Below are 9,622 nucleotides of genomic sequence, written 5' to 3'. Positions count from 1 at the left end.
CCGTATGATATAAAAATGTCTCAATTTTGTTAATATTTCTTGATCAGCTGAGAAGTCTGATTCGTCTGACACCTCATTTGTCTGATTTGGTAGGACAAGCCAGGACTTGAAGGAAAAAGTAGGATTTGCAAATTATGCAAATTAGCAAAAAATCTAAGTAGGCGGAGCTTCATGGTCCCATTGACTTTTTGGTAGGGCATGGCCGTCTGCATCAGGAGAAAAAAGAATTTCGATGGTAGGACAAACAGGACAGGAGATATCGTCCAAAACGTGTTGGGGGGCGCTACGGCGCCCCCCTGTGGCTGAGTCGGACGGGTCGGACAACCTGAGTAGTGGGTAGGAATTCCAATCATCCTACCAAATTTGGTATGCCTAGGACTTACGGTTTAGGCTGGGCATTCAGTTTTAGGGCAGAAAAATAATAATAACTAGAAACTGCAAGCAGTTACTAAAGGGTCCAAAGCGTAGGACAATCGGACTGGTAGGACAGTAGAGGAATAAGGGCAGAGATCTGGCGGCCATGGTAGTAGAAAGTCAGACAGAATTAGTCAGCCATAAAATGATGGAAATTTTGGCATAGGTCTAATGCGATATGACTATATATGTTCCTGGATTTGGTACAAGATAGTAAATTTGACTGCCAATAAAATTTAAGTGTAGGACAAGTAGGACAGGAGATATCGACCAAAACGTGTTGTGGGGTGCAACGGTGCCCCCCTCTGACTGACTGGGATAGGTCAGAGAGGCTCAGTAGTGGATAGCAATAGGAATCTTACTGCCAAATTTGGACGGCCTAGGACTTACGGTTTAGGCTGGGCATTCAGTTTCAGGGAAGAAAAATAATTATAATCGAACCCGCCGGAGGAGTGCCTAAGCCCGTCTGAATGGCTGGGTTAATAACAAAAATAGAAGCTTCATTGACCATCATGGGGAAAATGCCTATATGTCTCCCCAGCTTGCTTTACAGAGAACATGCTGTGCACATCGGGCTGCCTAGCTCAAGTACCAACTGAAGCTGGGTTCGAACCGGTGACCCTCTGATTACAAGCACACAGGTTTAGCCCACTGAGCCACCCGCTTCTGATGGTAAGATCAGTGAGATCAGTAGGCACTTTCATAACTGATCTGGTAACTCAGTATAGCTGAATTGGCCTAGGTTGGTCTTAGTAAGATATAAACAGTGGCCGTAGCGCTCCCGTTTGACTGATCGACACAAAATTTGGAGGGTCGCTCGGTGGTATAGCACTACATTAGTGAGAGAAATTTGGTAATGATTGGCTGTAGCATGCCTGAGATATAGCTGTCGGATTGAATTGGGCATGGCACCTGTATGGTTTGTGTGTGGCTGGTGACTATACCTCATGCAAAGTTTATGATTTTTTTATGAATTATTTATTATGACTGTCTCCTGATTTAAATGATACCAGATTTGTGTAGGTTTGGTGAAAATCCTAGGAGGTTAACAAAATGTCTTGTTTTCAGACCAATATGAATTATGCAAAAACGCAAAGATGCAGAAGCAAGTTCTACATGTTGTTTGATTTGGCATGTCGTACTGAATTGACCTGGCAATAAATGTCGATTGTAGACTTCACCCTTCTCGAGAAATAGGCAGAAATGCAAAAGTTGTCACTGTAGCGCCCGCATCTGGCCGAGTGAGGTGTCCTTTGCATGGTGGGCTGCGGGTCAGAGGACAAATATACCACAAAAATTTGGTATAGATTGGTCATTTATAAGCCTGTCAAATGCCTGCTTGATTTTGATTGGCCGATGGCGGCCACTATTTAAGAAATGATGACTGTCATTGTATGTGACTGACCACAGGCTGGGTGCTAGTACATATCTGCCAAATTTCAGTTAGATTGGCAAAGGCAGTCAGGAGATATTGCCAGTTTTTAGTTGTAGCGCCCCCTATTGACGAAATGCGGCCCGCTTCGGACCGTGTCCCCAGAATGGTGTAGGGAGGAAGCATTTCAAATTTGGTCAAGGTAGGCCAAGGCACGGCCAAGTTATAGCCATCAGACCAAAATTGGCCAAATTTGGACATTGTTTGGGTGTGGCTAATGGCCATAGGATATAAAAATGTCTGGATTTTGTTGATGATTCTTGATCAGCTGAAAATTCTGATTCGTCTGACACCTCATTTGTCTGATTTGGTAGGACAAGCCAGGACTTTAAGAAAAAAGTATGATTTGCAGATTATGCAAATTAGCAAAAAATCTAAGTAGGCGGAGCTTCATGGTCCCATTGACTTTTTGGTAGGGCATGGCTGTCTGTATCAGGAGAAAAAAGAATTTTGAAGGTAGGACAAACAGGACAGGAGATATCGTCCAAAACGTGTTATGGGGCGCTACGGCGCCCCCCTCTGGCTGATTCGGACGGGTCAGAAAACCTGAGTAGTGGGTAGGAATTCCAATCATCGTACCAAATTTGGTAGGCCTAGGACTTACGGTTTAGGCTGGGCATTCAGTTTTAGGGCAGAAAAATAATAATAACTAGAAACTGCAGGCAGTTACTGAAGGGTCCAAAGGGTATGACAAGTAGGACAGGTAGGACAGGTAGGACAACAGATGGTTTGAGTAGAAGGTAGAAATCAGGATGGAGATTGTTGAGTGTCCGTCTAACAGGTCAGGAAATGTAGGACAGAATGTAGGACCCTGTGGTGTAGTGCCTGAACCTGACTGAATGCAATGTTTTGGTGAGATAGTCTGAGTAGTAGGTAGAAATCAGGATATAGACTAGTTAGTATCGGTCTAACAGGTCAGCAAATGCAGGACAGAATGTAGAACCCTGTGGTGGAGTGCCTTAGCCTGACTTAATACATGTTTTGGGTCAGATGGCCTGACTAGTTGGTAGATTTAGGGACCTTCATACCTGGTCTGGTAAGTGTAGATATTACATAGTTGCTTTTTTATACTGCCTGTGTAAACATAGGCTGTGTTGCATATTCTTAACAAAGTGCTGAGTTGCGGGAGTGTGACATGTAACAGCAGTAATATCATGCTGTATGCTATTCTAGGATGTATATTTAGACAGGAGAAAGGCTAAAAGTATTGAAGGCATTATTGAAATGGAGCGCTGACTCCACCTGCTGGCCAATTTATTATAAAATTGTAATTGCTGTAGTGTACACAGCCTGAAGAAAGATTAAAGTTTGAAAGATTTGTAAAAGTCAAATGGCAGGAGAATATAAGCAGATTAAAAATATGGACTTAGATGAAGGGAAAGGTGATTAATATTTTAATTTTTAAATAAACAATAAGCAGATTTCAGCTGCATTAACCAAGGTTGGTCTTAGACATATTATGACAGTGGCTGTAGTGCCCCCGTTTGACTGATTGCCACCAAACTTGGAAGGTCTTTTGCAGCTTGGCTGAGGCAGTCTAGTAACACAGCCGTGCATCAAATTTTGTGAGGATTGGATGAAGCATGCCAGAGATATAGCTATTTGAATGAAATAGGCATGGAAACAGTGTGGCCAGCAGGTGGAGTCAGCGCTCCATTTTAGAAATTGTATTCAATACTTTCAGGCCTTCTTATGTGTAAATTAAGTCTGATAATGTTCTATGAGGCAAATTGGTGAAAAATGAAAGTGAATAAAAAATATGGACTCAGGTGAAGGGAAAGGTAACAATTCTTTCAAGGTTTTATGAGAAATAAGGACATTTCAGCTGAATTTGCTAAGGTGGGTCTTAGACATATATGGACAGTGGCTGTAGCGCCCCTGTTTGACCGATTGGCACCAATATTGGAGGGTCTGTCTGAGGTCCCTTACTACATTAGGCCGTCAAATTTGATGAGGATTGGCTGAAGCACGGCTGAGATTTAGATGGTTGATTGAAATGAGCATGGATATGGTGCAGGTTTGTTGTAGCTGGTGGCCATAGCATACAGGTCAAGATATTTTTATGAATTATCCATAAGGGCAATGTCCTGATTGATGTACTACCAGAATGACCTACTTGGGCTGGATATTGTAGAAGTTACAGTAATATGTTATTTATTAAGTTATTAAACATCACAAGGGAATGAAAATGACTATCATTGGGCATTGCATATGTCTTGATTTGGCATGACTCACAGAACTGGCAGTACAAAATATTTTAACCAGTAATATGTCACTAGAACAGAAATGAGATAAATGTAAGTTGAACTGATTTTCAAGGTTTATACAGACATGTTATATTGTTGTAGCGCCCCCGTTTGACCGATCGGCACCAAATTTGGAGGGCCCTTCCGGACTACTATTCTACAGGATATATTAAAGTTTGGTGATGATTGGCTGAGGCAGGCCTGAGATATAGCTGTCTGATTGAATTGGGCATGGCACCTGTATGGTTTGTGTGTGGCTGGTGACTATACCTCATGGAAAGTTTATGATTTTTTTATGAATTATTTATTATGACTGTCTCCTGATTTAAATGATACCAGATTTGTGTAGGTTTGGTGAAAATCCTAGGAGGTTAACGAAATGTCTTGTTTTCAGACCAATATGAATTATGCAAAAACGCAAAGATGCAGAAGCAAGTTCTACATGTTGTTTGATTTGGCATGTCGTACTTAATTGACCGGGCAACAATTAGACTGCCATAACAGGATGGAGATTTAGCGTAGCTCTAATGTGACAGGAGATGTAGGGCAAACCGTAGAGGAGGATACTAAAAAGTCAGACAGAACTACAGGTCAGCAGATGTCAGACAGAACAGAACTTGTTTAGGTCAGATGGTTTGAGTAGAAGGTAGAAATCATGATGTAGATTGTTGAGTGTCGGTCTAACAGGTCAGGAAATGTAGGACAGAATGTAGAACCCTGTGGTGTAGTGCCTGAACCTGACTGAATGCATTGTTTTGGTCAGATGGTCTCAGTAGTAGGTAGAAATCAGGATATAGATTAGTTAGTATCGGTCTAACAGGTCAGCAAATGTAGGACAGAATGTAGAACCCTGTGGTGGAGTGCCTTAGCCTGACTGAATGCATGGTTTGGGTCAGATGGCCTGACTAGTTGGTAGATTTAGGGACCTTCATACCTGGTCTGGTAAGTCTAGATATTACAGAGTTTTCTTTTTTATACTGCCTGTGTAAACATAGGCTGTGTTGCATATTCTTAACAAAGTGCTGAGTTGCGTATTGTGACATGTAACAGCAGTAATATCATGCTGTATCATATTCTAGGTTATACATTTAGACAGGAGAAAGGCTAAAAGTATTGAAGGCATTATTGAAATGGAGCGCTGACTCCACCTGCTGGCCAATTTATTATAAAATTGTAATTGCTGCAGTGTACACAGCCTGAAGAAAGATTGAAGTTTGAAAGATTTGTAAAAGTCAAATGGCAGGAAAATATAAGCAGATTAAAAATATGGACTTAGATGAAGGGAAAGGTGATTAATTTTTTAATTTTTAAATAAACGATAAGCAGATTTCAGCTGCATTAACCAAGGTTGGTCTTAGACATATTAGGACAGTGGCTGTAGTGCCCCCGTTTGACCGATTGCCACCAAACTTGGAAGGTCTTTCTGAAGTCTAGTAACACAGATGTGCGTCAAATTTTGTGAGGATTGGATGAAGCATGCCAGAGATATAGCTATTTTAATAAAATGGGCATGGAAACAGTGTGGCCAGCAGGTGGAGTCAGCGCTCCATTTTAGAAATTGTATTCAATACTTTCAGGCCTTCTTATGTGTAAATTAAGTCTGATAATGTTCTATGAGGCAAATCGGTGAAAAATGAAAGTGAATAAGAAATATGGACTCAGGTGAAGGGAAAGGTAACAATTCTTTCAAGGTGTTATGAGAAATAAGGACATTTCAGCTGAATTTGCTAAGGTGGGTCTTAGAAATATATGGACAGTGGCTGTAGCGCCCCCATTTGACCGATTGGAACCAAAATTGGAGGGTCTGTCTGAGGTCCCTTACTACATTAGGCCGTCAAATTTGATGAGGATTGGCTGAAGCACAGCTGAGCTTTAGATGGTTGATTGAAATGAGCATGGATATGGTGCAGGTTTGTTGTAGCTGGTGGCCATAGCGTACAGGTTAAGATATTTTTATGAATTATCCATAATGGCAATGTCCTGATTGATGTACTACCAGAATGACCTACTTGGGCTGAACATTGTAGAAGTTACAGTAATATGTTATTTATTAAGTTTTTAAACATCACAAGGGAATGAAAATGACTATCATTGGGCATTGCATATGTCTTGATTTGGCATGACTCACAGAACTGGCAGTACAAAATATTTTAACCAGTAACATGTCACTAGAACAGAAATGAGATAAATGTAAGTTGAACTGATTTTCAAGGTTTATACAGACATGTTATGTTGTTGTAGCGCCCCCGTTTGACCGATCGGCACCAAATTTGGAGGGCCCTTCCGGACTACTATTCTACAGGATATATTAAAGTTTGGTGATGATTGGCTGAGGCAGGCCTGAGATATAGCTGTCTGATTGAATTGGGCATGGCACCTGTATGGTTTGTGTGTGGCTGGTGACTATACCTCATGGAAAGTTTATGATTTTTTTATGAATTATTTATTATGACTGTCTCCTGATTTAAATGATAACAGATTTGTGTAGGTTTGGTGAAAATCCTAGGAGGTTAACGAAATGTCTTGTTTTCAGACCAATATGAATTATGCAAAAACGCAAAGATGCAGAAGCAAGTTCTACATGTTGTTTGATTTGGCATGTCGTACTGAATTGACCTGGCAAGAAATGTCGATTGTAGGCTTCACCGTTCTCGAGAAATAGGCAGAAATGCAAAAGTTGTCACTGTTGCGCCCCCATCTGGCCGAGTGAGGTGTCCTTTACAGTTTAGGCAGAGGGTCAGAGCACAAATGTATCACCCAAATTTGATTTAGATTGGTCATTGAGAAGCCTGTGAAATGCCTGCTTGATTTTGATTGGCTGATGGCGGCCACTCTTTAAGGAATAATTACTGCCATTGTAGGTGACTGACCACAGGCTGCTTCCTAGTACATATCTACCAAATTTCAGTTAGATTGGCAAAGGCAGTCAGGAGATATTGCCAGTTTTTAGTTGTAGCGCCCCCTATTGACGAAATGCGGCCCGCCTCGGACCGTGTCCCCAGAATGGTGTAGGGAGGTAGCATTTCAAATTTGGTCAAGGTAGGCCAAGGCACGGCCAAGTTATAGCCGTCAGACCAAAACGGGCCAAATTTGGACATTGTTTGGGCGTGGCTAATGGCCGTAGGATATAAAAATGTCTGAATTTTGTGGATAATTCTTGATCAGCAGAGAATTCTGATTCGTCTGACACCTCATTTGTCTGATTTGGTAGGACAAGCCAGGACTTTAAGGAAAAAGTAGGATTGGCAAATTATGCAAATTAGCAAAAAATCTAAGTAGGCGGAGCTTCATAGTCCAAATGGCAAGTTGGTAGGGCTTTGCTGTCTGTATATGTAGAACAAAGAATTTCGATTGTAGGTCTAACAGGACAGGAGATATCGACCGAAACGTGTTGGGGGGCGCTAAGGCGCCCCCATCTGGCTGGCAGGACTGGGTAGGACAACCTGAGTAGTGGGTAGGAATTGACATCATCTGACCAAGTTTGGTTGGTCTAGCTCTTACAGTTTAGGCTGTACATTCAGTTTTAGGGCAGAAAAATAATAATAATAATAATAATAATAATAATCCTAAGAAAAACAATAATGGTCCATAAGGACTTCGTCCTTTGGACCCTTAACTAGAAACTGCAGGCAGTTACTGAAGGGTCCAAAGGGTATGACAAGTAGGACAGGTAGGACAGGTAGGACAACAGATGGTTTGAGTAGAAGGTAGAAATCAGGATGGAGATTGTTGAGTGTCCGTCTAACAGGTCAGGAAATGTAGGACAGAATGTAGGACCCTGTGGTGTAGTGCCTGAACCTGACTGAATGCAATGTTTTGGTGAGATAGTCTGAGTAGTAGGTAGAAATCAGGATATAGACTAGTTAGTATCGGTCTAACAGGTCAGCAAATGCAGGACAGAATGTAGAACCCTGTGGTGGAGTGCCTTAGCCTGACTTAATACATGTTTTGGGTCAGATGGCCTGACTAGTTGGTAGATTTAGGGACCTTCATACCTGGTCTGGTAAGTGTAGATATTACATAGTTGCTTTTTTATACTGCCTGTGTAAACATAGGCTGTGTTGCATATTCTTAACAAAGTGCTGAGTTGCGGGAGTGTGACATGTAACAGCAGTAATATCATGCTGTATGCTATTCTAGGATGTATATTTAGACAGGAGAAAGGCTAAAAGTATTGAAGGCATTATTGAAATGGAGCGCTGACTCCACCTGCTGGCCAATTTATTATAAAATTGTAATTGCTGTAGTGTACACAGCCTGAAGAAAGATTAAAGTTTGAAAGATTTGTAAAAGTCAAATGGCAGGAGAATATAAGCAGATTAAAAATATGGACTTAGATGAAGGGAAAGGTGATTAATATTTTAATTTTTAAATAAACAATAAGCAGATTTCAGCTGCATTAACCAAGGTTGGTCTTAGACATATTATGACAGTGGCTGTAGTGCCCCCGTTTGACTGATTGCCACCAAACTTGGAAGGTCTTTTGCAGCTTGGCTGAGGCAGTCTAGTAACACAGCCGTGCATCAAATTTTGTGAGGATTGGATGAAGCATGCCAGAGATATAGCTATTTGAATGAAATAGGCATGGAAACAGTGTGGCCAGCAGGTGGAGTCAGCGCTCCATTTTAGAAATTGTATTCAATACTTTCAGGCCTTCTTATGTGTAAATTAAGTCTGATAATGTTCTATGAGGCAAATTGGTGAAAAATGAAAGTGAATAAAAAATATGGACTCAGGTGAAGGGAAAGGTAACAATTCTTTCAAGGTTTTATGAGAAATAAGGACATTTCAGCTGAATTTGCTAAGGTGGGTCTTAGACATATATGGACAGTGGCTGTAGCGCCCCTGTTTGACCGATTGGCACCAATATTGGAGGGTCTGTCTGAGGTCCCTTACTACATTAGGCCGTCAAATTTGATGAGGATTGGCTGAAGCACGGCTGAGATTTAGATGGTTGATTGAAATGAGCATGGATATGGTGCAGGTTTGTTGTAGCTGGTGGCCATAGCATACAGGTCAAGATATTTTTATGAATTATCCATAAGGGCAATGTCCTGATTGATGTACTACCAGAATGACCTACTTGGGCTGGATATTGTAGAAGTTACAGTAATATGTTATTTATTAAGTTATTAAACATCACAAGGGAATGAAAATGACTATCATTGGGCATTGCATATGTCTTGATTTGGCATGACTCACAGAACTGGCAGTACAAAATATTTTAACCAGTAATATGTCACTAGAACAGAAATGAGATAAATGTAAGTTGAACTGATTTTCAAGGTTTATACAGACATGTTATATTGTTGTAGCGCCCCCGTTTGACCGATCGGCACCAAATTTGGAGGGCCCTTCCGGACTACTATTCTACAGGATATATTAAAGTTTGGTGATGATTGGCTGAGGCAGGCCTGAGATATAGCTGTCTGATTGAATTGGGCATGGCACCTGTATGGTTTGTGTGTGGCTGGTGACTATACCTCATGGAAAGTTTATGATTTTTTTATGAATTATTTATTATGACTGT

This window comes from Paramormyrops kingsleyae, chromosome 6 (genome assembly GCF_048594095.1).
Source record: "Paramormyrops kingsleyae isolate MSU_618 chromosome 6, PKINGS_0.4, whole genome shotgun sequence".
NCBI classification, from domain to species: Eukaryota; Metazoa; Chordata; class Actinopteri; order Osteoglossiformes; family Mormyridae; genus Paramormyrops; species Paramormyrops kingsleyae.
The sequence above is the reverse complement of the archived record's forward strand: the minus strand, read 5'-3'. Positions refer to the sequence as shown.